The sequence below is a fragment of the Strix uralensis genome, chromosome 6, assembly GCF_047716275.1.
Source record: "Strix uralensis isolate ZFMK-TIS-50842 chromosome 6, bStrUra1, whole genome shotgun sequence".
Lineage (NCBI taxonomy): Eukaryota > Metazoa > Chordata > Aves > Strigiformes > Strigidae > Strix > Strix uralensis.
The window spans coordinates 41,278,605-41,306,022 of NC_133977.1; the positions used below are offsets into that span (position 1 = coordinate 41,278,605).

The window sequence follows — 27,418 nt, forward strand, 5'->3', positions numbered from 1 at the left end:
CCTTTTAAATACAGAAACTTTTTGGAAGTCTTCCAGTACTTTGAAATAAACACATTTACAAGATATGCAACAATTAACATGAGTGGTCCTAGAGGCTCCTGAGACAGTTCTTGAGTCCCTGTGATGTGATGTCCAGATCTGTTTATATAATTTTTTCATTTAATAGTTAATTTCAGAAATCACTCCTCTACCATCTTTAAGCAAAGTGGGTGTGAACTTTCTACCCCAAACAAAAAATGATATGGGAAAGGAGAAAACACTGTAATAAAGTGTGCAAAGAGCAAAATTACATTAAAAAAAGGCAAAAAATACATTAAAACAGTACAAGTTTATGCTTAACAGTGTCTAAGAGAAAGAGCTGACTTTTTATGAGACACACTGAAAGTGACCATTTCACCCTGTAGATGGTTGCCTTGGAGCCAGAGGACTAGCTGCATTAGATACAAAGATGGCAAGATTGTGGTGTTTATGCACCTAAAAGCTGGTAGCTGTCCACTTCTCGACTGCAAGTTAGATTACATATTTCTACTTATTTCTCAAAATGACAAGGTTTAATACTTTTTAACTTCAGTCCTCCCAAAAGAACTTCAGGTTCTCAACAGCAATGAATCTGTCAGAGTTTCCAATCCAAGCTTTCAAAGAAATAGGGTAGTAATAGGATGATAGGATATTCTTCAAAACATAAATTCAAACTGGCAAAGTCTGAGGTCTTTTACTACTGAATAGTAAGGACATTAGTTGAAATAGCTCCTGAATCACCTGCAATTATCTTCGAAAGCTCGTGGAAGTCAGAAAAGCTCCCAAAGACAAACAAAACTTATTTCAAAAGAGAAAAAAAATGGAGAAATAAGAATTACAGGCAAGTAATTCTTACTTCCATACCAACAGGTTACCAAAACAAGCAATTAAATGATCTATTTGTACCCACCTAGAGGACTGGCCAGTCAAGATTTATCAAGGGGGGGAAAAAAAAAAGTCCTATCAAACTAATCTTAATTTTCCTCTTTGACAAGAAATGCATCTTGACTGCAGTGAGGTATTTCACAAAACATTTTAGAAAATAAAAAAGAGGAAATATGAGGTTGTATTGCTAAAATACAGGACAATCACAAGATGCAAAACTGCACTGTAGGAGTAAGTACCAGCAGTTTGCTGTGAGAATGGCAGAACACTGGAAACAGGCAGGAATCTGTCCTCAGTCTAGTATGCTTCAGTATTTTCACTGATGGCTTGCAGAGTATACACTTGAAAATCTTAGCAAGTAACACTGAGCTCTGGGAGGTGTTGCAAGCAAATACTAGAATTTTAATATATCTTCAACTGAAGTGCCACTTTTGATTGAGAGCTTGAACCCTAAGAAAAGTTTAGCAATTAAATTCCAAATTATATTATTTTACTAATTTTTTTCAGGTATATTTAAGTAAGTCAGGAATGATTCAAACAAGTTTCATCCTACCTGAAAACAAGAGATGAACGATTCTCAGGATCCCTTCCAGATCAAATTTCTACAAGAGTAGTATGGATCTACACTAAAACAATGAAAATGGAATGGAGAAAAATGCATGAAAAGATGCTTCCACATTAATGAAGCAGCACAGAGGTCCCAGCACTGCAGAGGCACAGATGACCTCACAGATGTCCTGCTAATCTTGACCAGTTCTGTGTAGTTCTGACTCTAGTTTTTCCATGCTGAACCTCAATGCGGAATAGAAGAATTCAGAAGTAATTCCGAGTAAAGTCTACATCACAGTCCTAATTCCCTGTGCAGGCTGTTCTGCAAAGAGACATTGCTCGGCACAGTGTTTTTAAAAACACAAGCATCTCAAAGTTATCAGGGAGGTAGTCAAATTGTACTATGTATACACTGTGGCTCTTCGGTTAGCCAATTAGCAGAAACATTAAGCCTCCAAACTTTTAACATTTTTAGATGTAAAAATTTTTTCTTTATATATATATATCTCATGATTTTAAGGAATACAACTAAGCGGAGCACTACTGTAATCTTCTAGTTTTATTTTTGCTAGTTTTTAGTGTCAAAATATTTAAACAATGAATTCTTTATTTGAAGATGACTAATTATAATGTGTTCCATTTGGGGAACAAAAATTCAATATCCTAGTATCAATTAAGCAAAATGCACTCTCCTAGTTTAAGATTAAAAAGTAAAATGCAGCCAAAAGAAGTTTCTTCCTCGTGTCTGTCAGATCACAGAAGCATCCAATCCAACAGGATAAGGTTGCCAGAAAACCCTAAGACTTTCAAAAAGATATTATTTCGTCTATGTGGCTTCGCTCCGAAGCTGAACCAGAAATGACATCCGAGCTTAGGATAGTAAGCCTTTTTGCCAATGAATTTCTTGTAAAGTCAACAATTATAATTTATTCTGATCCTTTGTGTCACCATATTAGTAGTTATTTTTCAGCAATCCCAGAGCAGCAACAAATAATGCCATAGAAGAGGACTGATATAATTACAGGCTGAAAAAGATAGGCCAGCACCCTTACACTCAAAACTACCCTCTGTGGCTCCTTCATACCCCATATGTTGCTAATAAAACTGTTTGAATCATACCTATGAGACAGTTTTACTGATATTGTATCAGGTCCCTAGGTTCTTTGTATGAGATACGATGTCACTAGCACTATAACTATGCAAATTTTGTGATACAGGATCCCACTGGACACAATATTACATACGTAATTCGCAGTATGAAACTGTGCATTAACAATAATTCTAGTGTTATATAAATGAAACCACTATGTTTATTGAAAAGCTCGCCACACTACAATGAAATCAAATTTAAAAAGCAATAAAGAGCGACTGATGTGCGCATAGGAAAGATGGCAACACTGGTATTTTTCCCCAAACAATGTAAATTTTGCTTTGTGACAATGCTTTACAGAAACTTTCAGCACCAATACTAAACAAATGCAACTCCCTCCCCCCACAGTATTAATTAATGACTTAAAACAGGAACCTTCTGAGCCCCATTTTTACAAACAACTGTGTTGTTATCAGCAAGGATCTGAACTGTATTCACATGCAAGCCTGAGTCTCAGTTTCTACTACTAACAAAAGAATAAATGATAAAGACTAAGAACTGTAGCAGTAAAAAACCAACAGCGTGGGGATATCAACACACATCACACTGAAGCACCTCAAAAGTATCATCTTCTGGTCAGAAAACACCTGCGCTCTAATTCTGCATCTGACTTCAAATATCTGTGTGACCCCAGGCACACCCCAGCTCACACCATGTGCATTAAGGTCTCTTATCGTTTCCTGCATAAGAATGTGGTCAGTAATTTATATACATCCCTGCAAAAAGGCATGTCTGAAAGATCTTAAAAATTAGTGTTGCGAGAAGAGACAGCAGAGGTGCAATCAGAAATCTGACAGTACAAGCAGCTTGATACACACTCCTCTTTTCTGTGTTTCCAGTGATTTCTTCCCTCCGCTATTGATTTATCGGTTTGCTGCAGGTGGAGAATACTGGGGCTTGTAAAAAGAAGTCTATTTTTAAAAGAAATCTGGAAAAAAGGTAACGGGCTAGCACGATAAAGCGAGTCTGATAAAGAGCCAGACTTAGGAGATAAAGGTACACTATTTCACCAAGGTGCTGTGAGAATTAATAAGCCAGATAATTTTGTAAAGTAAATTGTACAATAAATTTGTGCAGTAAATCGTCTAATATGTACAGGGAAAAAAACACAGCTCAGTATTCCCTGGAAATACTTTTAATGCCTTCAACTACAGATAGAAAACATAAATGACACACACCACAACTACCTAAGAAGTCTCCCACTGAGAAGCACAGCCTTTAACTAAGTGATGCAAGGTTTTACTCGATGGAAGAAAAACGGAGTTGTAACCAGGCGCTCAGTAAGCAAGATGATGAATTGACTGTTTCCTATGAGTATAACGTGCGTGCTTCTACTACAGGGGTAGCTTTAAGCAGTAACTTTTCCTAAAGGTTTCCTTGACACCACCCTCTGCGTGATACAAAAATGGTAATAGATTTACTCTCTATTTAAAAATAAATAAATAGCAGCTTAGGTGACATCTTACAAGGCAGAAAGTTCACACTCCATCTCATGAACATTCTGCCCACTGGTATTGCTGCTACATTTTATCATCATACAATTCAGAGATAATTATATACCTATTTTCAGTGTCTGAAAAAAACAAACCCCTCCTCCTTAAATATGGCCCAAAGCTGTTATGAAGCAACTTATTTTTAGAAAAAGCACTTATGCAGATACTTAATTTTAATTAATAGTCTCACTGACTTCAACATTTGCACAGCGAGACAACTCCATGCTTCAATTAAAGCATGCACATAAATGCTTTGCTGATTCATGGCCAAAAGCATGACAGGAACATCATTATATAAAATGCTTGTAAAATTTAAAGAAAAAAATAACAGCAACCTCACCCTCAAACAGAGCATTAGGAAACCTGTAAAACTCACAGCATGAGCAGAACTTACAGGTTGCTGAATATGTATGAATGCTAGGGCCAAGATACATTCAATGAAATGATTTCAGAGTGGGCAAAAGAACTTTGAGAACTATCCTCACCAAGCAGAGACTACACAAGCCCCAGCTCTCCATCCTTGGCACCTACTGTCTGCCTGGGTTTTCAGGAGTTGAGGATTCTTTACCAGAAGAGCGAAGGCAGCTGCGCCTTTACTTCTGATGACTTGCTCTGTTTTTCCATTGTTCACATAGCAGATAAGCGAATTTCTTTCAACAATTTATTATACCCAGTTCAGTTCCACCACAGATCACACTGAACACCTTCAGCAGACATTCACTTCCAGAGAACAGTCACTCTGAGTTTCAACACTGCCAATCATAAATCTATATAAACCTATATAAAACTCTATAAACCTGTAATAAATCTAATTTTGAAATAATATGACACACAAGAAACACCAGTTAAGTTTTCTTCACTATCTATGTAATATCATAAACTGTAAGCTTTAATTTTTAGGCAGAATCCTTAAAGGTAGTTGGTAACAAATTTTTCTTGAAACACTCTCTGGTCCTACCTGTAAGGAAAATTGTGGCAGTTGATGGCCTGTGGCTCACTACTACCAACTCATAATTTTAGAATTTTAAACTTAAGAAACCCTTCATTCCAGAACAGCCAAGCAATACTTAAAAAGTCATCCCCCACACACTTTTATTAAGGCATCAGGACTTACAGCTGATAGCAGCACTGAGCCAAAAGTAGAAATTTGAAAGTAGTATTTGAAATTAGAAGCCACTAAGAGTTAAACTGTTTAAAGAAATTCTAAGGATGAGAAGGGGCCTCCCAAATAGCCTGCTTCCTTTCTCCTTCACCCCAACGATCAACCAGGTGCTGTGGAATGAACGTGGCTGCTGGACGATGCAGAAGCCACAGGATTTTGCTGCTAGCTGGGGTGCTCACCTCGCGATGCTCCTTTGGGTGTGGGTAACAGTGAGAGCCTCCGACCAGCCCCAGAACAACCACCTCCTCACAATGTATGCTTCAGGAAACCACTGAGCTAAACGCTCTTCCACTTGCAAAACCTGCAACAGTAATATTCATCAAACGAGGCTTAGCATTGTAAAACTGCCCTACAGCATGAACAGCAAAAAGAGACCAGGTCACCCTCTTCATCCCCTGGAACAGCAGCAACAGGATAGCCCAGACAATAGACAACTCAAGCAACAAAATGGATAGAAAAGTACAGGTAGAAAATGAACATCCAACCAGTTTTCTACAGGCCCAATTTAGACCCAGGGCAGCAATTAGCTCAGCATTAGGCTTGCCAGGCTGCCCTGCATTCACAAGGTAGCACACGCAAGCTAAAATAAAGCCAGGCCAAACCTGACTTGGCTCTGCACAGCACCAGCTTGTGTGTTTCTCCAACCGTTTCACACCTAATTTACAGAGTACATTATCCATCCACGTATCGCCGAGATCTAACCTGAGAAGTGACTAGAATCAAAATCAGTTAATTGATTAATGCTTAAGTGAAACATGGAATGCAAACATAACACACCAGAAGACTTTCTGAAAATGCGTTATTTTTATTCCGACTCCATTAAGCAGTCCAGTACTTTTGAAGGATTAATGAAAAAGCTATCAAGAAATAATACAGAAGAGGAATGCTGATTCTCATTGAACATGCCAACACATGATGAAGTGCAGAGACCTTTTCCATAGTAAAGAGTCAAGCCAGGATGTTCAGAGAACTACAAGGGCATATGAACTTGCTCACTTGATCCAGAAGCTGAGTTTATTTGATTTTTATGAAGCAGTGTTTTGATAATTCCTTCCTGAATCACAGACTCACTCTAATACTCCTCAATTAACAATACAACATAGTCATTGTTCTCATAAAATTGACAACAGATTCTTTCACACCAAGGTTTAGTAAGGAATAGAAAAGTCCACCTAAACACCTAGAACAGAAAACATTTACCTTAAAATTAATACCAATTCACTTAAAAGAGAATTGCTCATTGAGTGTGTGTATACCCATAAGGATTATTTCCACAAACTTCACTTGTTAAGCAGAACACAATGTTTCGTTTACAACTGTTATTTTTTAATCAGGAACTACAGATGAGTCCAGGAAGAGCATGAGTAAGTATGTTTCTAACCAAACAATTTATATAGATGTTTTTTAACAGGACCAGACAAAACATTCCTTAAAGTTGCATTTACAACTCAAAGCTGACCTCGGGCATCACATTCAGTACATATGAGATAACCTACGTGGATACTGACCTTAATACTTCTACACGGGCAAATTTTGCACAAGATGTGCTCTTGAACAAATGTTTTCCAATGTATTAGGCATACAGAAGCTTTTTTCTGCATCAAGAACTGCATGTCACATTCCTCAAACCGTTTCTTTTCTTCACCAAACGCACTGTGGACAACCTACGGAGGATGCCCCTCAGTGTTCCTCTTTGAGGTTCTCATCTACAGTTTCCACTAACAATGGAAGTATGTGGATTTTTTCCCCTCAAAAATCACAGTCACACTTAGGATCAGTTTTCCTAAGCACATGTGCCAAAAAATACCCTAAGTGATTAGAGACTTTCATCACTAACAGAAGCTCTGATAGAGATTTTTATTGACTTTAAATCAAGCACAGATCCAGAGCCCACAATAATGCAAAAGCAGGGAGAGCAGAGGACAACAAGCAGCAGGAGTGGCTGTGTAAGATGCATGAGAATCCAATAACAAAACTAGTGGCTGGTCTAATTTAAAACACAAATGGTAAGAAAAAACAGTAATTCCACACTTACCAGGCCTTCCTAGGACTGCTTACGCATAAAAGGCTGGTCAAATGAAATGAGATATATTTGCTGTACATCCCAACATCAGCCTTGCATGTGGGGCACTTCACTCACGACCGTGACAGACCCACAGGCCCTCTCACCAGAGCGGGTAACATTAATGTCATAATCCCGGGCAGACATCAACCTCACGTACAAATGCACAGTCGTATTGTACCACAGTCCACACGTTCTCTCCGCATACACGTACTTTTGGATCTCTTCACACATTCAAGAGCTACAACAGGCAACGGGAGGAGAGCTGGGCCACAAAAATACACAATATTTACAACCTTTTCCCAACACTTCACATTTTCTTCAGCAGCTCTACTAAATCCTTGACCATACCTCAAATTGTCAGGTTTCTTGAGATCTTTCAGTTCCAAAGAGTGACCCCTACTCATCTGATCAAACAGATCCCTTCAACGGATTTTAAATTATTTTAAATGCTTAAAGACAACACCTCAGTCTCTTACTTGGATGCTATAAAATGTTCTTGAGGCTTTCTTTGGGGAAGTCTTGTTAGCAGAGACTACACACTCTAACAGCATTCAGCCTTTAAAACAACCGTCAGCAGGCCAAAGCCCCAGCCCCGCATCCCAATACCCAAACTGCAAACCATCTCCCTGAGCATCATAAAATTAACCAAATGTTTAAGACTGGACACATTTAATTCTTTGTACTCCATAGATTACAGAACAATTAAAAGGCTGGAAACAGAAAATTGGCTTAAACTGAAGTTACACAATTGGGTGGGCAGAATGCTTTTGTCTGCAAGAAAGCATTTACATATCTAGCATAAGATATTTTAAATAGGTTTATACTGACTTAAAAATAGAAATTTAAATAGATTCTTACTGCAGTAAAAGGCATGCTTTATATCTGAGTAACTAGATCACCAGATGTAAAAAAACCCCACACACCCCACAGATTCCCCACGCAGAATATGCATGCTCTTGAGCATTTATCTTTCTGCCTCAAACTCTTCAAGTTGCAGAGCTTTAGACCACCACAATAAATTAAATAAAATTCAGAATATAATGTTCTAATACTGTCTTTACAGTTAAATACAATACTGGCAAATGCTTACCAGGTTACACATGCTAAGCCGTTCAAGTGATAATCATAATGATGAATGTGTAATCTAATACCCATTCCCTTTGATTTATATGAACCATCATACAGAAGTCTCACATATCCATTTTAAGTCAATGGGAAGGATCCCATTTTTCCTGACCTGAATCAGTGTTCGGTCTAAACTCAGGCATTTTTTTTTTTTCTTTCTTTTTTGCATTAAACAGAATCAGTCTTCGCACATAGTTAAAGATGCCTGGGGCCACATAGTCCTTTGCAATCTCAGCAACTGGCTCTATCATTCCCTGTGATAGTCTTGCTGAAAAAAATAAGATCAACCAAATTTCCCCCTGCCCTTCCAGCTGTGGGAGAAACAGATCAGCCTATCCTTTACTTCAGAAGAAAAGGCCCTGCAAAGGGCAACCTTTCCTATGAAATACAGATCATTAACACGGAATACAGAACTACTTAGATTCTCACTTGTTTGTGTAACTGGGATTTCATTGTACCTATTTCAGGATGCTCTATACTTTTTAATTTATATACACATATATATGTATATATATACACACACACACAATAGCTTGTTTCTGAAACCAATGTATAATGGAAGGCTTGCTTACACCACCAGAAAGAAATCACCCAATAAGTCACTGCTCTTATTCTCAAAGTATCATGCCCATGAGACAAACTGCAATTCATCAAACAAAAGCTTCACTGCAGTCTGCCCTGAATGCAGAAAACATTAAACCACACAGTACGGATCGGAAAACGTAGGTGTGGAGTGCCAGCTGCCTAATAGGTAAGTGTTACTTATTTTTACAAGCCAAAGTTATGCTAGCTGTCCATTGGAGAGAGACAGTCTTCTCCTCAAGACTGTTAATTCTCTTCTAGAATAAAAAATCTAGACTAAAAATTCATATTGCAGCATCTAAGTCTATGCAGGTTCCATGCAATGCTCTAAAACAGCGTTTACTCTAAGGTTCAGTCTACACCAACCTAGGCAACAGCATACCACATCACCCTTACTTCAAACATACCTTACATACAGAAAAGAACTGATTACTTATATCAGCCCTCATCACAAAATAGTAATACTAACAGATTAAAAAAAATACATTATTTTTGGGAAGGAGAAGAGGTATGGGTTGCAGTCATCCTGAGTCAGTCCAGACAAGTCACATTACGCTACCTGATGCTACACTGCCAGGCGTTGTAAAAGCAAGCCTGGCCCAGGCTTGTAAATCCCAGTCTACAGAAGCCCCTGCAAATAAAATAATAATAAGAAAAAAAAGACAAAAAAACAACAGGCTTTTAAAGTTTACATAGAGCTTCCAACAGTTATCAAAGCATAGTATTTTTACTTAAATTCCTGAATGATCTGAAGATAATAAAATTTCTCCCCCAATCAAAACATATTTAAGTAAAATTCATGGCAAACAGCTCAATGTTTTTACATTTTGAGACTGTGTTTAAGAATAAAATTGCTTCCTTTGAATACGACATAATACCTGCCAACTCTCCAGACAAACGAGAATCTAAGGAGTTTCTAAAGAAAGAGATTCAGGGGTAGGAGACACAAGCATCACAGTATTATCAAAGAGTACAGACAAAAAAATGTTGTAAACCAAATACAGAAAACTTCCAGAGTTTGGGAAGCACATTAACATGGAAATAAGTGTCCTTGTATTTTGTTAATACAAAGATATCACTGAATCAAAGCTTGACTTCCCAGGCTGAAGACAGTTAACTGATGAAAGCAGAGGTTATGAAAAACTGTAATCAAGTTTTATAAAAGTGTATGTGGAAAAGTGGTTAATAGGGTATTAAACACTTGGGGGAGGGAGGTTGGGATTGAAGGCTCAGACTAACAAACTGAAAATATAAAAATTTTGATCCCCTGACCTTATATGCAATGCAACGCTTGGAGAAGAGAAACACAGCTACAGCCAGGAGGGCAAGAACAAAACCACATTATTGTAGGCAGCCGTAGAGGATGACTGCTACTACTCTAAATTTTATCTTCAAGTATTGTGACAGTAAGTTGTGAAGCGTGTTTTCTCTCCACATCTCTCAGACAACTGGGATTTAAGGACCCAGTTACTTTTCTGATCTCATGAACTACCAGTTAAGGCCTGAAACACCATAAAACATTTATGTCAGACAGGCTTTCATACCATACTACAGAAGAACCTCATCAGAAGTGGGTCCTCCTCCTTGATAACGCAGTACACGACCATGTCAAAACAACATCACTGACATCTGAGACTCAACCTCTCCCACATCCATCGTTCCCCATAACCTGCTCAGCAGAATCACCTGCTTGGAAGAGCACGTTTCACTAGAACTTCCAATGAGTCCGTGCCACAAAGAGATATACACACTCAAAACTGAAACTTAAAAATATATAACAATTAAAGATCCTGTAACACCCTCACATACTATTCCTTGGCTGGAAATAAAGCTCAGTAAGTACAGCATTTATTATTTTTATTGACAACACAAAATAGCTTTGTGTAGTAGAGACACAGTGAATGGAACCGTTTGCTTTCATGCAAACTCTCACATAGTATGAGTTACATGCAAACACAACACCTAACAGAAAGACTATGTGTACAGGAAGACATCTAACTTCTCATTCATAAATGTGTCCAGATCCTAATTACAATAAAATCATTTAGTTCCTGAGTCTATGAAAAGACACAGTTGTGTTAAACGAGAACCCCAAAGCCAAACTACCACCCTGAGAAATGCTTTAGCCTTACCAGTTTGCACTCACCTTTTCCATTTTTGCAGCGACTGACTGCAGAAATAGCATCTAAACAATTATAATTTGTGACCCTTTAACAGAAATAATTTCTTAGACAAGTTTTTATATTCCATCCCATGTTCTTCCAAGTAAGAGCTGCCCAAAAATACTTCACATGAAAAACTAAATGTTCCCAGTGACAACTCTGATCACGTCACTCTTTGCACATGAACATGAAAAGATGCAACAACAGCAAAAACCACTAGCTATTTGTACAACTTCAAGACTAAATCCTAAATATAGTATGTTTTCAAGTTGTCTTTCCTGAAATTCAAATAATATATTCATTGCTTTAACCAAAAGCTAGCAAAGTACAACTTGTATTGTGCTGCAGGCCATAAAGGGAATGTTCTTTATTTGAATCACGGATGGATGAAGATGAAAAGTAGTTTCTGAAAATTTACAACAGTTCTGACACTACTGTGTGTTCCTCATTACAAGCTATCCTTATCTATTTATTGGACTTACTCCAGACCGTTTACTAGTTTCAAAAAGATAATTTTCATCAATCCGTCATCAACCACAGGAAACTGCACAGAACATGGCCAGAAGCCCCGGCTGAAAAAAAAAGGAGCAGGGGTAAAAAGAGAAGAACTGCAGTGGCTGCTTTGGTCAGGCTGGAGGGGCTGTGCTTTAAGCGTAACATTTGGTAGTGAATTTTGTCTTTAGCACAGCACTCAGGTGATATTTTGTCATCATGGGCCTACCTTAAGTAATCATTCCACTATATAAAGTGCCCAAGTAAGGCGAAATTATTAAAGCCTTCCCTCCTCTGATGCATCTCCACCAGCACTGCTTCCAGGACTTCACAGCAGAGATGTATTTTGCTTGTGACTCCTAAGAAGTTCTTCATTTCTCTACCCCAAATAAAGCCTTCCCCAAAATTAAACTGTTCTTATACCTGGAACTGGATATTGCCAACATGTGTTAAATGGCTTTAAGATCCAGTGTCTTGAACAAGTTAGAAACATGAATTTTAGACTAATTTCTGGAAAGTATTTGGGAGGCTCAGTTTCTTATTAAACAGGTTGCGCATACTTGCCTGTGGCAGTCTTTGTAAGTTCTGTAAATTTAGACACAGGTTTTACAGTTGGAAAAATAAAGTCTCAATTATGAAGAGATTTCAGTATTTAAAAATCTTTTAAATTTGACTTTTTGAAAAATATATTAACAGCTTTGAAGTCAGTCTTTACACACACAGCATTACAGAACAAATACAGGCTACAATGTGACCACAGGTACATTATTTTAGTGCAGCGTAAACACCAGCCTTCAACAAATGTCCACGACATCTGACTGCAACTACCTTGAGGAACCATCACGACTGCAAACCTTGCCTACTCCTATGAGCAACGAATTTTCTGCACAGCACCTGAAAGGGCAAGGAGAACCTACAACTGATTCCGGAGCTTCCCAGACAATCGCAGGATGCTAAGGCAGAGGTGAAAATGTAGATACACTGTCACCACATGCAACAAAGTCTTGCAGGAGCAAAAGCTGATGGAGTCCTGACCTTTCTGCAAGCCGCCGTAGTTCAAACTTACAGTTAGGGCAACACCAGACATAAGTGACTGCTGCTGTTTTCAAAGACTTGATACTTTAAAGGCTAAAGCCCCTGTTGCTAGCAAAGCCCTTTGCTAAGATTTTTTCTCTTCTTCTTTCTTCAGATACCATTTGCTGTGGCATAACAGAAGCTTCCAATTTAGGTGACTCTTCAAAGGACTCTAGGAAACACCTGGAGATCTTGCAAGATGCTGGACACCAATAGCAGGGTATGAAACGCCTACGCTGCAACAAAAATGATCTTAAACACGATGTCCAAGCTTGGACATGCAATTAGTGTCCCAGAACTAGAAACGCCATCTAGGAATCCAGAGCCATTTAGCTTGAAATCATACAGGAATTACTAGCAAGGCTCACTTGTGAGATGTCATCCTTACCAAAAGCATCCAGTTAAATGACAAAGCAAGCACGGACTTTGCTGGCAACTCTCAGGACTCCCTAAATACTCCCTCGTGCACTAACACCACATACAGTCTAAAACACCATCAATAAAACCTGCATATAACAACATTCCACTAATTCTTCCGATTCATTTTTTTGCATATATGTATATGTACAAAGACTTTACTTGCATGTACAAAACCTCAGTAAAATAAAGCTAAGATGACATGAGCTGCAACACAGGATTTTTTTTTTGAACTATGAGGAAGAATCAACCCAGTATTTCTGTAATTTGCTTTCCCACTATTTAAAATGGTTTCTGTACACCTTCTTTGTGAAATAAGCTGAGTAATAGTTAACTTATCGCAACATTTTTCAAACACTTACCACTACACACTGCTTATAAAGAAGTTTTCATCCTAAAACCACTAAAACTTTTCCTCTCAAAGCAAGATAGAAGCAGAGGCTTAGTCACTATTCACGTAACAGAATTACAGAAGTTTTCAGAGCAGTTTACCAAAAATTTTAAAAATATATTATTTCTCAAAGCAAAATAATACACTACATTTGGAAGATGTTTGCTCTCAGTACTGAGTAGCACTTGTTATATACCTGAAGAGGTTCCTTAAGCAAGTCAAATCTACCCAGCAACTCTGGGCTGTAGCTAGCCAGATCAAACCAGCTTCACACGTGTTAAAAAAATGGAAAGCAAGAAATAAAGGTAGAGTCTTAATGTATCAACAGCTGCTTCTGATTTCATAGAGGGGGCATCAAAAGAATAAACACTGAAAATCCTGGTCATCCATTAAGGCAATTCTTACACCCAAACAATTTGATAATGTAACATCGTGTATGCAGCCAGTTTTTCCATAAATTATGATCTAAACAGAATAGTAGTCAATTCACCAAAAGATATCAAAGATATCCCTTTATTACAAATGATCCAAGTATCTCCCTTGAGGCTATGGCTATCAGAAAGCATTTAGTTAGCTCCCAAGCCAATACTTTTCGTATCTGTTTTATTATGAAACTGTAACACATTTTCAATAACTTTTAGCTTTGCTATACAGAGCAACAAATAATTTCCCAGAACCCTTTGGAAAATCTGACATGCGAAATTATTCTCTAGTCAACTTGTGTATTATTAAGCTGAAAAAAACGTGTATCAGATCATTCGATCATTGGATGGAATGGGAAAGTATTGGGAGCTTCAGGACAGATGGACGAACTTCAGGTCGTATAAAATACTACCAAGGCTGTATTTGAAGAAAAATGTGAAAGTTCCTCAAAGCGCCCTGGGTGAAAATACTTTGTGTTGCTAAGAAACATCATCCCTGATGATGGATGAATTAAATTGTCTCAGTTAGTAGAGCCAACTCCAGGCATCCCTCGTTTATTAGTAGAATGTTTGCTTGTACTGGTAATTTATTTCAACAGCTACATACAAATAAAAAGCCCTACCTTTAAATGAATCTGAGAATTTCAAATTGCGTAATTAATGCTACAAAACAGAACAGAATTTAATAACTACATTTTCAAAGTTTATGTTTTTAAATGTAATATTAATACATCCAAACGATTAAGAACTTATTTTAGGATAGTCTGCCATGAAATATACTGTTCAACTTCCAAAATTACTCTATATACAATCCAGTGAAGAATAAAACTCTTCAAGTATTTCTGAGTACTGAACAACATAAATATTCAGGTAATCAAATTTTAAACATCACTGAGAGAAAAGCATATTCATTTGTCATGTACTGTTATGATGACACCAACATAAAAACCAAGCACAGAGGAAATAATGCAAAACACCTGCTTTTCTCGTTTGGAGGTTGTCTTCATGTTTCACCCAGTTCCTCTTTTAATGTTATTACTCACAGGCTGTTTCTTCTGCAGAATGTATTTGTGAACTTACAGCAGTGCATTTTTCCATCGCTGAAGTATGTTTTCTGTCGAACCCCCACAGAGCATACCTGCTTTGCCTGCTGTGCACTGTGTTAAGTGAAGTCCTTTCAAAAACGTTACAGCTGGAGCAGAGGAAGGCCACCGGCTCACCTCTTCCCACAGGCTGAACCAGGGGCCAGAGGAGGTCTCCTGAAAGGGGAAAGAAAAGCAAGCACATCTCACCTGGCACAGCCTTCGAGAGCAGGGCGCAACAGCAGAGGTGAAGCAGAAGCACAGCAAGCAGGGAGCCCCGACGTAAGCAGGAGAGTCCTGAGATCAGAAAGTAGACGTATGACTGCTGCTCAGAGATGATGGAAAAGGGTAGAGTTTTCTTAACAACTCAGAGAGGAATACGCCGAATTTCACGCCACATAGAAACCAACACAGTTGCTGTACGGAGAATAAACCAAGGGCAAAGACCGACTGTGCAAGAACACAGTTGGCAAAGGGGAGAATCATTAAAGAAAATGAATTTTAATTTGTCTGATGGCAAGGCTTTGGGATTTTCCTTCCTATTAGTCTAGATTGTGTTCTAATGAAGATTCCGAGCTAGAAGTCCCAAGTTTTAGCACTGGAAAGCTCAATTTAAGGAAAAAGGTGAAAAACCCTCTATAAACTGTTCTTTGGATCCCATCACAGCTTCCAAGTCAGAAAGTGCTATGCACAGAGGCTCTTCTTCCCAAATAACACCACCACGGAGAAGAGTTACCACTGGTGAGTCTGTGAAGAAATATTTAATAACGATACCAATTTGGCTGCGCTATAGGAGACGTGCTTCCTGCGGGCCTAATGGGGAAGAGCTTTGCAATCTAAGCAGAAGCATTTCAAAACCTCAAAGGACATGTCTTATCTGCACCACTTCTCCTTCTGGAATCCCAGAAATCCTGAAGACAGAAGGCAGATCAGACTGCAGCTTTCCTTGGCACAGATGTTGCAATCACATCTGCCTTAACTGTAAGGCACTGTCCTTGCTACTTTCCAACTCCCTAGCAGCATCTCTTAGTTGCTTCGTTTTTTGGAAAGGCCAGTGCAGGGGATAAAATAAAAAGTGTTTCTGATCACATCAGGTATACTAAAACACTAACATAAAAGAAAAACACCTGCAGATTATGTTTCAAGCAAATAGCACGAAAGAAGAGGTTTTGAAGTAGACATACCCCTTCTTCCCCTCCTCCCTTGTCTACATGATTCACAAAATAACTTACTTCAAATACTGAGATCTGCTTGATCAAAGATTTTTTTTTTTTAAGTCTTGATCTAGCAGCCATGAAGAATGACCTCTTGTGTATAGATTCATCTCAAGTTACTCAGACACAGAAACATGCGCACACATGTTTATCCAATTAATTACAGGTGATTTTTACACACCACTCCAAGGAACTGAACCACCATCAACCCAGGTGTGCAGATCCATGTAAACGTTCTCCAAGTTTTTTTTCTTTTATCTCACTAAAGATTCCCTCCCTAAACACCTATAGCTACAAGATGTTTGACTTAATTTGTCCAGGTTCCCCAGCACACAACATTCCCCAGCAAACAGCCCCAAAGGCAACGAAGGGGTCGGAGCCATTCTGCAACTCCAAAGGTCAGGTCTGCATCAAGGTACAGGTTGCAGGGCTCCAACCTCTTGGCCCTCACATCATAATGCAGACAGCATTTTCAGTGCAGGATTATTTAATGTTTTCATTTATTGCTTGGATGATGAACAATATAGTTGCAAAATTTTGCAGTTACCTGTGAAGGGCTGCAAGCATTCTGAGAAGCAGAGTCAGAATTGAAAAAAGTAGGACTAAGTGATTAACAGAACTGAAACTGGAGTTTTAATACTGAGTTGAAGGCAAAAAGTGAAAAATTAATTTGAAATTGTATTAACAGGAGCATCATATGCAAAAGATGGTAAGATTTATTCAATTCATCACTGATGCTGACTGACTAAGGTTGTACATTACGTTCAGGTCTGGATACACAGATGTAGGAAACCGAGAAAAGCTCAGAAGAAAACCTAAGCAATCAGGGAAAGTTAAAGGGAAACGGACTTATTGAGTACAGAAAAAAGGTCAGTAAAGAAAGAGGGCGCAGGCTTCAAAACAGGTTAACAGCAGTTAGAAAAATTATTATCATGTCCCACTACTGCAATATCCACAGCAGAAAAAAACCAGCAAAACAAACCGAGAAGCTTAACAGGTTAGGAAAAAAATTAGAATAGTATTAGAGGAAATATGCTACCTCTAGGGATAGTTAAACAACAGATTAGGTTATGGAGGGGTTACACAAATCTTCACTGATTGTTTTTAAGACCTGGTAAGATGAACATGTCAGAAACCATCTGTATGCACCTATCTGGCTTTACAATGAACACTATATGCTCATGCATACAGTACAGGGCCTCCATGTAGAGTGGATGACCTCCAGAGATCTGAGTTTTCTTTTCTAAACCTAAAGGCTGTATGAGTTTAGGCTCCTGCCAGGCAAATCAGCAGGTGACTTGACTGCTCCTTAGAGCTCCAAGCAGGCTTTTGATATCTTTTTTTTCTAAATAGCCAAGGCAGTCTGTGATTGACAATTTTCTATCACATCAAGCATGCTACCTTAAATATGAAGTACTCTGAATGATTCACCGGGGAAATAAAGTCAGAGTACAGAAGAGGCAACAGCAACCGATCCCCGGAATCCAGTCCCGAGAAGGAAATCGAAACTGCCAAACTGGGCAAGGACGCACACCCCGTTAGTACCTAGAAATACAGGTAGTTATTTTTGTTTCTAGCACCTACAATAAATAAGCCTTAATAAAAAGAAGTATTTAATAAAGTACTTAGAGAAATAAGGATAGAAGGTTTGACGTGTCTAAGCTTATTTTCACAGCGGTATGAAAGGAAATGAGGTAGAGTCAGAGCTAATTCTCCTTATATAATTTCACATGGAATGATTAGTTCTGCCCCAACAGTAACAGCTTTCCAGAGGGTCCTACTTGTCGCCAAGATTGCATACAGATGCTGTAAGTGTAGCTTCCCTATTCTCCACTGACAACCAACTTAAAAGGCCAATATAATATTCATTTTACTATAGAATGAAATTCACAGCATGAATAGTAAAATAATGTCACAGCTACCATGAAACTGCAGTTGCATGTTGGGGGTTGTGACTTTTAAAAGTTTAATCATGAAACAGATTCATAAAGAGGCACAATGCAAAGCAGCTTTCTGCTTTAGCAGCGTCCTGTGGTCGTTAGGGTTGTCTAAGCGCGGCATAAGCTGGGGGCTCACAACGAGAGGGCAAAGGCACCAAGGAGCATTCGTGTCACATGCCCCTGCTGATTTTTTTTTTTTTTTTTAGACGGCAGGTTTTCAATCATTACTGTGCTGAATGCCTCTCCTCTCTTAAGCCTGATTAGGAAAGACATTCCACATGCACGGGGCTGCTGAAGGTGGTGGAATTCCGTAAATCACCTGGGTCGCTTCTGGGTGAAATACCAATTACTGGCAATTCATCTCAACAAGGCCAACAAAAAAAAGCCCCGCAAGAAACACCACTCAGCCCAACAGTGAACATATCACATGGATAATCCTAAAACTCTTTGCAAAAACTTGTAATAGGTATTAGTACTTTTATAAAGCACTGTTTTGTATTTAATCCTTGAATAGACACTAACAGAAAAGCCATATTCAATTCCAAGATTGCTACTGCAAGTTCCAGATCAGCTACTACTATTTCTTTTAAAGATATGCTGGTTTTTAAAGGATATATAAAAATACACATCTTTCCAGGGAGAGACAGCCTACCTTAGTATATTTAACTATCAACGAAAAACCTAAATAGCTCCCTGGAACAGCATGTCAAATAATACTGTAAGAAATTTAAATGTGTATATTTTGCACTTATTAGCACAGCCATTTGTTTTACAAAAGACCTACAGATTAAATACAAAGCATGCTATTAGTTTTAGGCACAAGAACGACCAATTTTTTACGCCTTGCCAGAAATAATGAATAATTAGGCCAGCACCACCCTCAGTCATTTCCATAAATCCTGCCTTTAGATTGAAACCACAACAAAAAAGAAAACTGACTTAAATGATAACAAAAGCTTATTTCTTGTTAAAGTTTTCTTAAAGCAAGATCAGGACAAGAAATTATTCTCTAAAGCCAACAAGATGTTACTGTTTATTTGAAGAACTTTATCTCAAACCACAAAAGTTATACTCAGAAACTTACTGCATTAAACTGCAAGCCAGTAGACAGACAAGGTGAACTGCAAAACTTTCACCTGGGAAATCACAAAACACAGAAGTTCACAGAATACTCTGCAAAGTCATCTTACAGCATATTCCTTGCGTAAACCTCGAAAATAACTGGAATATAGAAGATGCAGTATGTTCAATTACTGTGGAATTTCTGTTTTCTGGAATATTTGTATGTAAAGTAAATATCAAAGCAGAAAGATATATAGGAAATATGACAATGAGCATCAGATGAAATGAGGATCTGTACTTCAGTTAAGATTTTAGTTTTCAAATTATGGAAATTACGGTGCTTCTGAGGAAGCACTTGTTTAATTATATGGACCAGGCAAGACACTTATAAAAAACACCTTGTTTTCACAACACAACATGGACTTCATTCCTGTCTTATTTACAAAGGTGTCACCTGGTAAATAAAGCACTATGAAAACAGAATCAAGATCTACATTGTCAAATAATCCACGATTATGTCATTAACACACAACTCTGAGGCTTTTTTTTTTTCTTCTCAAACCAATCTGATAAGAAAGAACAGGAAAAGGGTGATATTTTTCTAAGAGTTGTTCCTAGAAATGGAGCTATCTTCACTGTTCTTCCTCTCAAATATTCTGCCACTACAGCCACATGCCATCATTGCTCTAGCTAATCACTCCATTCTGAGTTTTCAGCATTCCCAAACATTTACTCTTGCATGCACAAAAGTTCTGTGATACTCTGGAAGTTCTTCTACATAATGGCTTTGTAACAGTTCTGTTTCTATTTCGTACGTTTTCTTCGGCTTTAGGAAGACGAACCAAAAACCTCAGTTCTCTGAAGGAGAAACTTTCTTTTTGTCTTTTCAGATTGAGAAAAATACCAAATGGCAACAGCGAGGTCTTCATCCTTCATTCCAACACACTTGACCACTGAATTCTGCCAGAGTGAGTAATGCCCATTATGGAACATCAATTCAGTAAATCTTCCATCCCAGAGAAGGAATAAAAGACCACATCGTATTAAAACTGAATCCAACTACTTATGCGTGAATTTAAGTGGTGTTGGTTTTTTTTTTCCTGCTCAATAACAACTTCTAATAATGACAGTGACAGAAATATTGCACTCTGGATAGTATTTTATTCATCAGGCCCATGATCACCACAACTTTTCTGTTGCCAGAGCACGGTCAAAGTAACCTAAGGACCACTGTTGTACGGCTAAGAAGAAAACATTCCCACAGTATTTATGGCATTAACACAGACAACCTGTGGCACAAACATGGCATCTGACTGCCCAAAAAGAACCTTGGAACAAAACTGGAAAACAGCATGAGAAGCCACACTGATCGTGCTGTTGTACAGACATAACACATAAAGATGCTTTCAGGTGTAAAACCAATTAAAATCCTCTTTTTTTTTTTGTCAACCTAACAAATTTTTTCAACAATTTTTTAATAACAATTCAGCAAAACTACAATTCAGCAAAATTAAGGTATGAAGATGGTATTAAATCCAGTTGCATCCGAAGTGCCAACGACAAAACTTCCGCTAATCACATATGTACTAAATTTTGCACATATGTTGGTTATATGTAAACCTACACACACGCAAATATCTAAATCGAAGTTGCTTATACAGCACTAACTTACTTTGGGATTTATGTGTCTCAACTGTTTCTGTTCTTTCTGTGCCTAAGAAATAATTAGTTGGAGGAAAAAAACAAACCACACGTAGTGCGTGGACTTGCCTGCTTTCCTCCAAGTTCTGCATTTCATCATTAATTTTACATATTTCATTATTAATTTTAGACATTCCTCCAGTTTTCATTTGGACATCAAAGAGCTACTCATACCCAAAATACCAGCAATCTGAAGTATTGGCTTCCCTACTTGTTGTCATTTATAACTTGAAAAGATCTTTGATTTCTTGCCTACAGGAAATTCTGTGGATCAGAAATAAAACATATATATATATATATGCTCCCATATATACATATATATGGGGTCCAGAATTTGGGATAATAGACTGTTTGGAGACATGGTTTTCAGATTTAGATTTCATACTGTCTGGTGCTTCACACATTTATTTTTACTTTCACATCTGATGTGCAGCAATATGGCTAGCTAAGGTGTACATTTAAGACATACTTTGATATATATCTATTCAGAAGTGAAATTCACACTGGGGTATGTGTCCTTACAGCACTAAGGCACTGCTTCACCACTGCTAACTGCACCGCTTACTGATGGCTGGGGGCAGAGGAAGGCAGGCTCTCTAGAGCCCCTTATTAACAATTCTGCCACCAAAGATTAAGATGATTTTCCTGCTTTACAAACTTGGTAGAGAATGTTTCTCACATACAAATGGAAAAAAAAAACCCACAGTAGCCAATGTATTTCTAAAATGCCTGCCACATGGGTTCCTAACAGCCTCGCATGTATATTTAGAGCTTGTTCTCCACTCTTGTATATTTTTTTTTAAATTAGCAATATTAGTAAGTTATACAACCAGTCCCAGACAGTAGGATGCTCACTCCACTGAAGTTAGCAAATCACTTGCCTTAGTTTTGTTACTACTCCCACTAGACAATAGCTTATGCCTCAAGCAGCAGTACACAGAGGCCCTCAAATAGAGCAGTCAACATCAAGGTCCTGTTATTTATACCAATATCACTAAAAACAGAACCTTAAAATATATTTTCAGTGTTATTTCCTTACAACAGAACACAATTCTGTTCACACAGGAATGTATATGTTATGTATGTTTCTTCTGAGCACATATTTTAGGACTCAATTTATGTAGAAACAGAAGCTCTTTAACTCAATTATTTAACCAAGATCTCAAGTATTTAGGCAAGACTTCCTCTTTGCAACTGCAAGAGCTAATACAAGAGAATATTCCACGTTAAATATTTGCTCACCAACAGCTGCAGGAGAAATGCCTTATCTCAATGACTTTCCCAACCTGAACTATAATATAAACATATTCTGATCTTGTGAAGCCCAACAATGAAATATACAGACTTTAATTCTTTTTTATAAGTTGTATTTCAGCTGGGCACACAACAGTAAGGAATTTAAATACAGCAAATGCTTTTAAAAGTACTGGCCTTCTCTACATCAGGAAGCACTTGGTGTGATCACAGCTAACAACAGCCATTCAGTTTTTGCCCAAGCAGTTTACTCCAGGAGCCCTGAGTGAAAGAAAGTACACCAGTAAAGTGCTGTTTTGATGATAAAAACGTCAATCTAGAAATTTTCACCAGTGCAGAATATTGGTCAGAGACCATAAACCTTCACTGCTCTGATCGAAACAGAAAATAACAAAAGTCCTTGTTGTAGATTGGGTCAGAGGTCTCAAACGCTCAAGGCATGTTGGCTCGTCTTTGAGTTACGCGCAACGTCAAATGCTGCACTTGTAAGGTGGAGAAAACATTTATGAAAAGCTAAACCAGGAATTTTTTGTTTTCATATTCTCAAATTTTATTGAGCAGAAATGTTTGAGGATAGTTTATTACTTTTGCCGGCCACTCTAAAACGGGCCTCCAGCCAAACAGGTCTTTAAAATATGTCTATATTTTAGTTTTAAAACAACATTAAGGAAGTTGTATAACTTTTACATTAGAGTCTAAGTGACTTAGCAGCAAAAGTGACACGTTTCAGCTGCACCACAGGCACTCTGCAAGCTGCTGGCATGACTTTTGCAACAGTACCAGTCGCACTCGGTACTGATCCTAACGCAGGAGAGAGATCCACACGGGTTAATTAACAGGTGTTTGTAACTCATGGCAAATCCCAAGCCAGTGAAATTCAGGAGATGTTTGCTGGTATTGTATTAGGGACTCATGTGCCAAACACCTTCCCTCATTCAGGCAAAACTCTGTGGGACAAGACCAATCCACTATGTGCTGTTCTTGCCTTCACAGGGCTTTACTGCACTACTCCAAGTGCAGTAACTGACAGTAGTTGTAACAATATTACTGCACAAGAACTCAAACTCTTGTGTTTATCAGTGGGGGGGAGGAATTTTGGACTGTGTTTGTGAAGTACCAACACCTTGAGCTGCACAGTGGGCTTCCTAGGTTCTATCATCACTGTCAATCGGCCAGCTAATAATTAGCTGGGGAAATTGTACAGAAAGGTTTGTAAAGACCAAGGTACCGCAATACTGAGAATGGTCCTCACCTTTTTACATGTGGTAGGCATACTAGATCCAAAGAAAGACAGCTCTGTATTAAAAAAATCCTGCCCTAAATTGAGTTCTGCGATCTGGATTCGTAGCATTTAAACTTATGTCAGAAAGTATTCTACCAATGTATTTCACTATGCCTGGACTTCCAAGAAGACAAAAAAAAAAAAAAAGAAAAGAGGTGAAGCAAGAAGAATACACTTTACATTAGGTCTTGAAAGCTCCAATTAAAATTCAATATTGTACTTTGTATGGAGGCTCTTTACATGAAAACCCTGTCATGGTTAAGATTTAAGGTTAACCAGGTTAATAGAGTCCAATAAAATAGCTCTATTTAATTATGCCAAACCACTGTTATAAGCCACACTAAAATCTGCTACTCATCTTTACCTGACTATTGGGCTAAACTCTGAATGATGGTAATACGCACCCACTTCTCATCAACCAGAAAACCCTACCACAAAGTAAGCTTCAAACTCTTTCCCCCGCTTCTTAAAAAAAGTGCATGCATTTGCACCTCAAATGGTTTCTTTCCTCCAGTCTGCTACTCCAATCATCACACAGTCATGTGTTAAAAGATTTGTGCAGACCTGCCAAGTCTCATTCATCTGAGACACACTTTCCTAAAGTTGGGATTCGTTTGCAAAGTATATTTAGGCAGCTCCTCTGCTATGAAGTGTTCTGTCACATGGCATTTTTAGCTTAAAATAATAAAAACAAAATCCTTAAACCTACACATTTCGCAAAATTGAAGTTTGTGTTTTTCCTTGCTCTATGAAACATGACACTACGTCACCACAAAGGTTACAATTTTTCCTGACGGTTTTATCAGCAGAACTATTTATACATATTAACGTTTTAACCGTGGTATAGTGACACTTGTGAATGAAATTGGGGTCCAATTTTGCAGCTCACTTTGTAATTGCTTACGAAAAGCGGTCCCTGCCCCGCAGAGCCTGTATTTTAGAAGAAAAATAAGAGTGTCTTTGGAAAATAACCCCCACATCGGTATTTTAGACGCTCAGGGACCCGGGGGGGCTGCGGCGGGGCCGGGGTCGGCCCGAGGCCTGGCGGGCAGGGCACGTCCCGCCGCCGGCGGCCCCCCCGCAGCCACCTGCCCCAAGCTGGGCTTAGGGAAGCCAGGCCCGGCCAGGCCGCGCTGCCTTCCCCGGCTGCCCCGGGCCCTCCAGCCCCGCGTCCCGCCCAGCGGGAAGGGGCCGGCGGCTGGCGGCAGGCCCTGCCCGCCCCTCCGGGCCCCGGCGCCGCGGGGCCGAAGCGCGGGCAGCCATGTTAGGGCCGCCGGGGAGGCGGCACCCTGTGCCGGCAGCGGCCGCTCCGCCACCACCGCTCCCCGGGGAACGGCCGCTTCCCGCGGGGGCCGCCGCACGGCCGGGTGGCTGCCCCGTTCCAGAGGCCGCCGCCGGGGCCGCGCGTCTCTCCCCCCTCCGCTGCGCCCCCCCCCCCCCCCCCCCCCCAGCCCTCCGGAGGCCGCGGCCAGGCCCGCGGAGCCATCTTAGGGGAGGGGGTGCCGGGGCGACGGGTGTCCCCGACAGCGCCTCCCGCGCCGCAGGTGCCGGGGAGCCACGTCAGGCGGAGCGCTCAGCCCCGCGCCCGGCGGCGGGGAGCCGGCTCCCCTCGCCTCCACCCCCCCGCGCCGAGCGGAGCTCGCCGGGCCGGGCCCGGCCCCCCTCCTCCTCCCGCGGAGCAGCCGGCCACCGCCGGCCCTCACCCGCGTCCTCCTCGGCCGGCCCCGCGCCGAGCGCCCGCCCCGCCGCTCCGCGCTGACCCCTTCCCTCCCTCCTGCCTGGCTCGGGCGGCCCCGCTCCTTACCCCACCCAGAGGGAGCTCACCTCCTCCTCCTCCTCCTCCTCACTCCCGCCTGGAGACCGTCGGCACCGACGCGGCGGCGTCCCGGCCCCTCCCTCCCCTCGGCGCGCAGCAGAGCCAGCCTCCCCCCGCCGCCAGCCGGGCCCCCTCCTTCCTCCGCCCGCCGCCCCGGGCCGGGGACCGCTCGCCCCGGAGCCCGGCCGGACCCACCCTGCGCGCGGGGCGAGGGGCCCGGGCCCGCCCGTCGCCCTTTCTGCGGGGGCAGCTCCGCCGCGGCACCGGCTGGGCCCGGGGAAGGCCTGTCCGCCGGGCCTGAGGGAGCTCGCCCGCCCTCCGAGGAATAAAAAAGAAGGAAAATTGAGCGGAGAAACAAGCCGCTTCGCAGCGGTGACTGCAGAGCAAGCGATGAGGCCACCGAAAAGAGTTTGGGGAGTAGGGATGGGTGGGAGGAATAAATAGAAACGAACTATACACCAGGTGGGCTCATTAAAAAAATAAAATACAAAGATGTTTTCCTCAGAGAAGCGGATGAAAGGAGAAAAAAAAAAAAAAAACAAGGCTGTTATCGGCTGTATACGAGTAGGCTGTGTGTGTTTTTTCCCTGATAAATTAAGCCTTTTCAGGTGGTGTAACTCCTGGGAGAGGCTGGGCAGGTGTTGGTGTTACAGCCCGGCTTGGGAACCCCTCTTCCTCAGCCGCAGCAAATAACAAACCTCTTCTGCAAAACTTTTCAGAGGAGGAATGTTTGCCATGCTGACTCAGTTTAGCGTGGTGTTATCTTTGGTATGTAGACATAAACTTTTTTTTTTTTTAATAGGAAGCCAAAATGACTAATATCTAGTGGAGTGATAAAGCAAAATTTCCAAAGACTACAGCTGTGAGAAGCAACAAGACCAGTAACTTGAGGAATTATGTATTTTTTCCTACTCTGGCTAATCGGTGATTATGAAAGAGTGACGAGAAGGCTGATTTGCATGAGAAATACCCTTAGGATAATGCAGCATTTTGTTTCACAATTTTCTAGGTTCAAAAAGCCTAGCAAAGTTGTTTTCTGATAAGTTTTCCACTCTCCTGCATCTCTGAATTCCTGATACTATCAAGCTATGGAAATGCCAAAATGTCACAAGGCAGGCTGTTTTTCCTGTTATTTTTTTACCTACAGAGGTGGTAAGACCTGAAACTCTTTTAATATTCATCACTCACATTATAAATAACTTTATACATATAAGATTTTGTCTTTCAGACATTGTCAGACAGGGTGAGAGATGAGGAGACCTTCAGTTCTGCTGAATAATTTGCCCCCGGCGTGTGCTGGAACACAGACAAACAGGATGTTTTATCCCCAATTTATGGATAGAAAAATTGAGGCGAGGAAGTGAAGGCATTCATTTTTCAAGCGCAGAAGTGCTCATTTGTAAGCAGGCAATTTAGGCTTGAACTTTTTTTTTCCTTTTTTTGAGGAAAAGGACCATGTATATACAGTTCCCATTGAAATTACACTTGAGGCACCCAAGCAGAAAGACTTTGGCCATACTCTTTTGGGGTCCCGCAGCCCTAATCCCATGTTCTAATTGGCCAGTAATCTGTGGACAGATATTGTAACAGTTCCTTTAGAATATTTTTCTACTTCTCACTCATTTGCATACTAATGGCATAAAAATAGGCACTTCCTGCCAGTAATTAGTTGGAGCCCAGAATTTAAAGAAAGAAAAAGACCACAGCATTATGGTAGACGGATGGTACTGAGGAAGCTGCAAAAAAGAGTCACTTCTCTGGTGCTCAGAGAGTGCCTTTAATTTAGAGTTCAAGGCTGGCAACTCTGTTACCTCTGTGTGACAGGGATTAACTGTTTGCTTGGCCTAATAACTTTGCCTCTAATGAGGCCCTCTAACTTTTTTCATGGCAAATCACTCTATCTGTCCGGCACCCAGTCTTGCTGCTGTAAAGGTTTTTCTTTTTTTGCCTTTTTCCCAGAAAGAATAATGCTAGCGATGAAGCCTGCACCCTGGGCGTAGTTCCTTGTGGAGCACCGTGACTCAGGCCAGCACAGAGTCTGCTCAAGGGTTCTGTACCTAATGAGGCACTGTGAAGCTCA

General features: G+C 40.2%; 1 protein-coding gene across 17 annotated transcripts in view; it reads right to left on the minus strand.

The window, feature by feature from the left end:
• Positions 1-25,755, minus strand: part of GTDC1 (glycosyltransferase like domain containing 1) — a 213,501-nt gene extending 187,746 nt beyond the window's left edge. For 11 of the 17 annotated variants that reach the window (XR_012629533.1, XR_012629532.1, XM_074873803.1 and 8 more), the window contains exon 1: positions 5,437-5,562. The gene's annotated coding sequence lies outside the window, so the exon portion shown is untranslated. Of the gene's footprint in view, positions 1-5,436; positions 5,563-15,125; positions 15,249-15,279; positions 15,395-16,830; positions 16,885-25,346 lie in introns of those variants that run through there. The other 6 variants (XM_074873796.1, XM_074873805.1, XM_074873793.1 and 3 more) reach the window with 6 other exon arrangements.
• Positions 25,756-27,418: the final 1,663 nt, after the last annotated feature.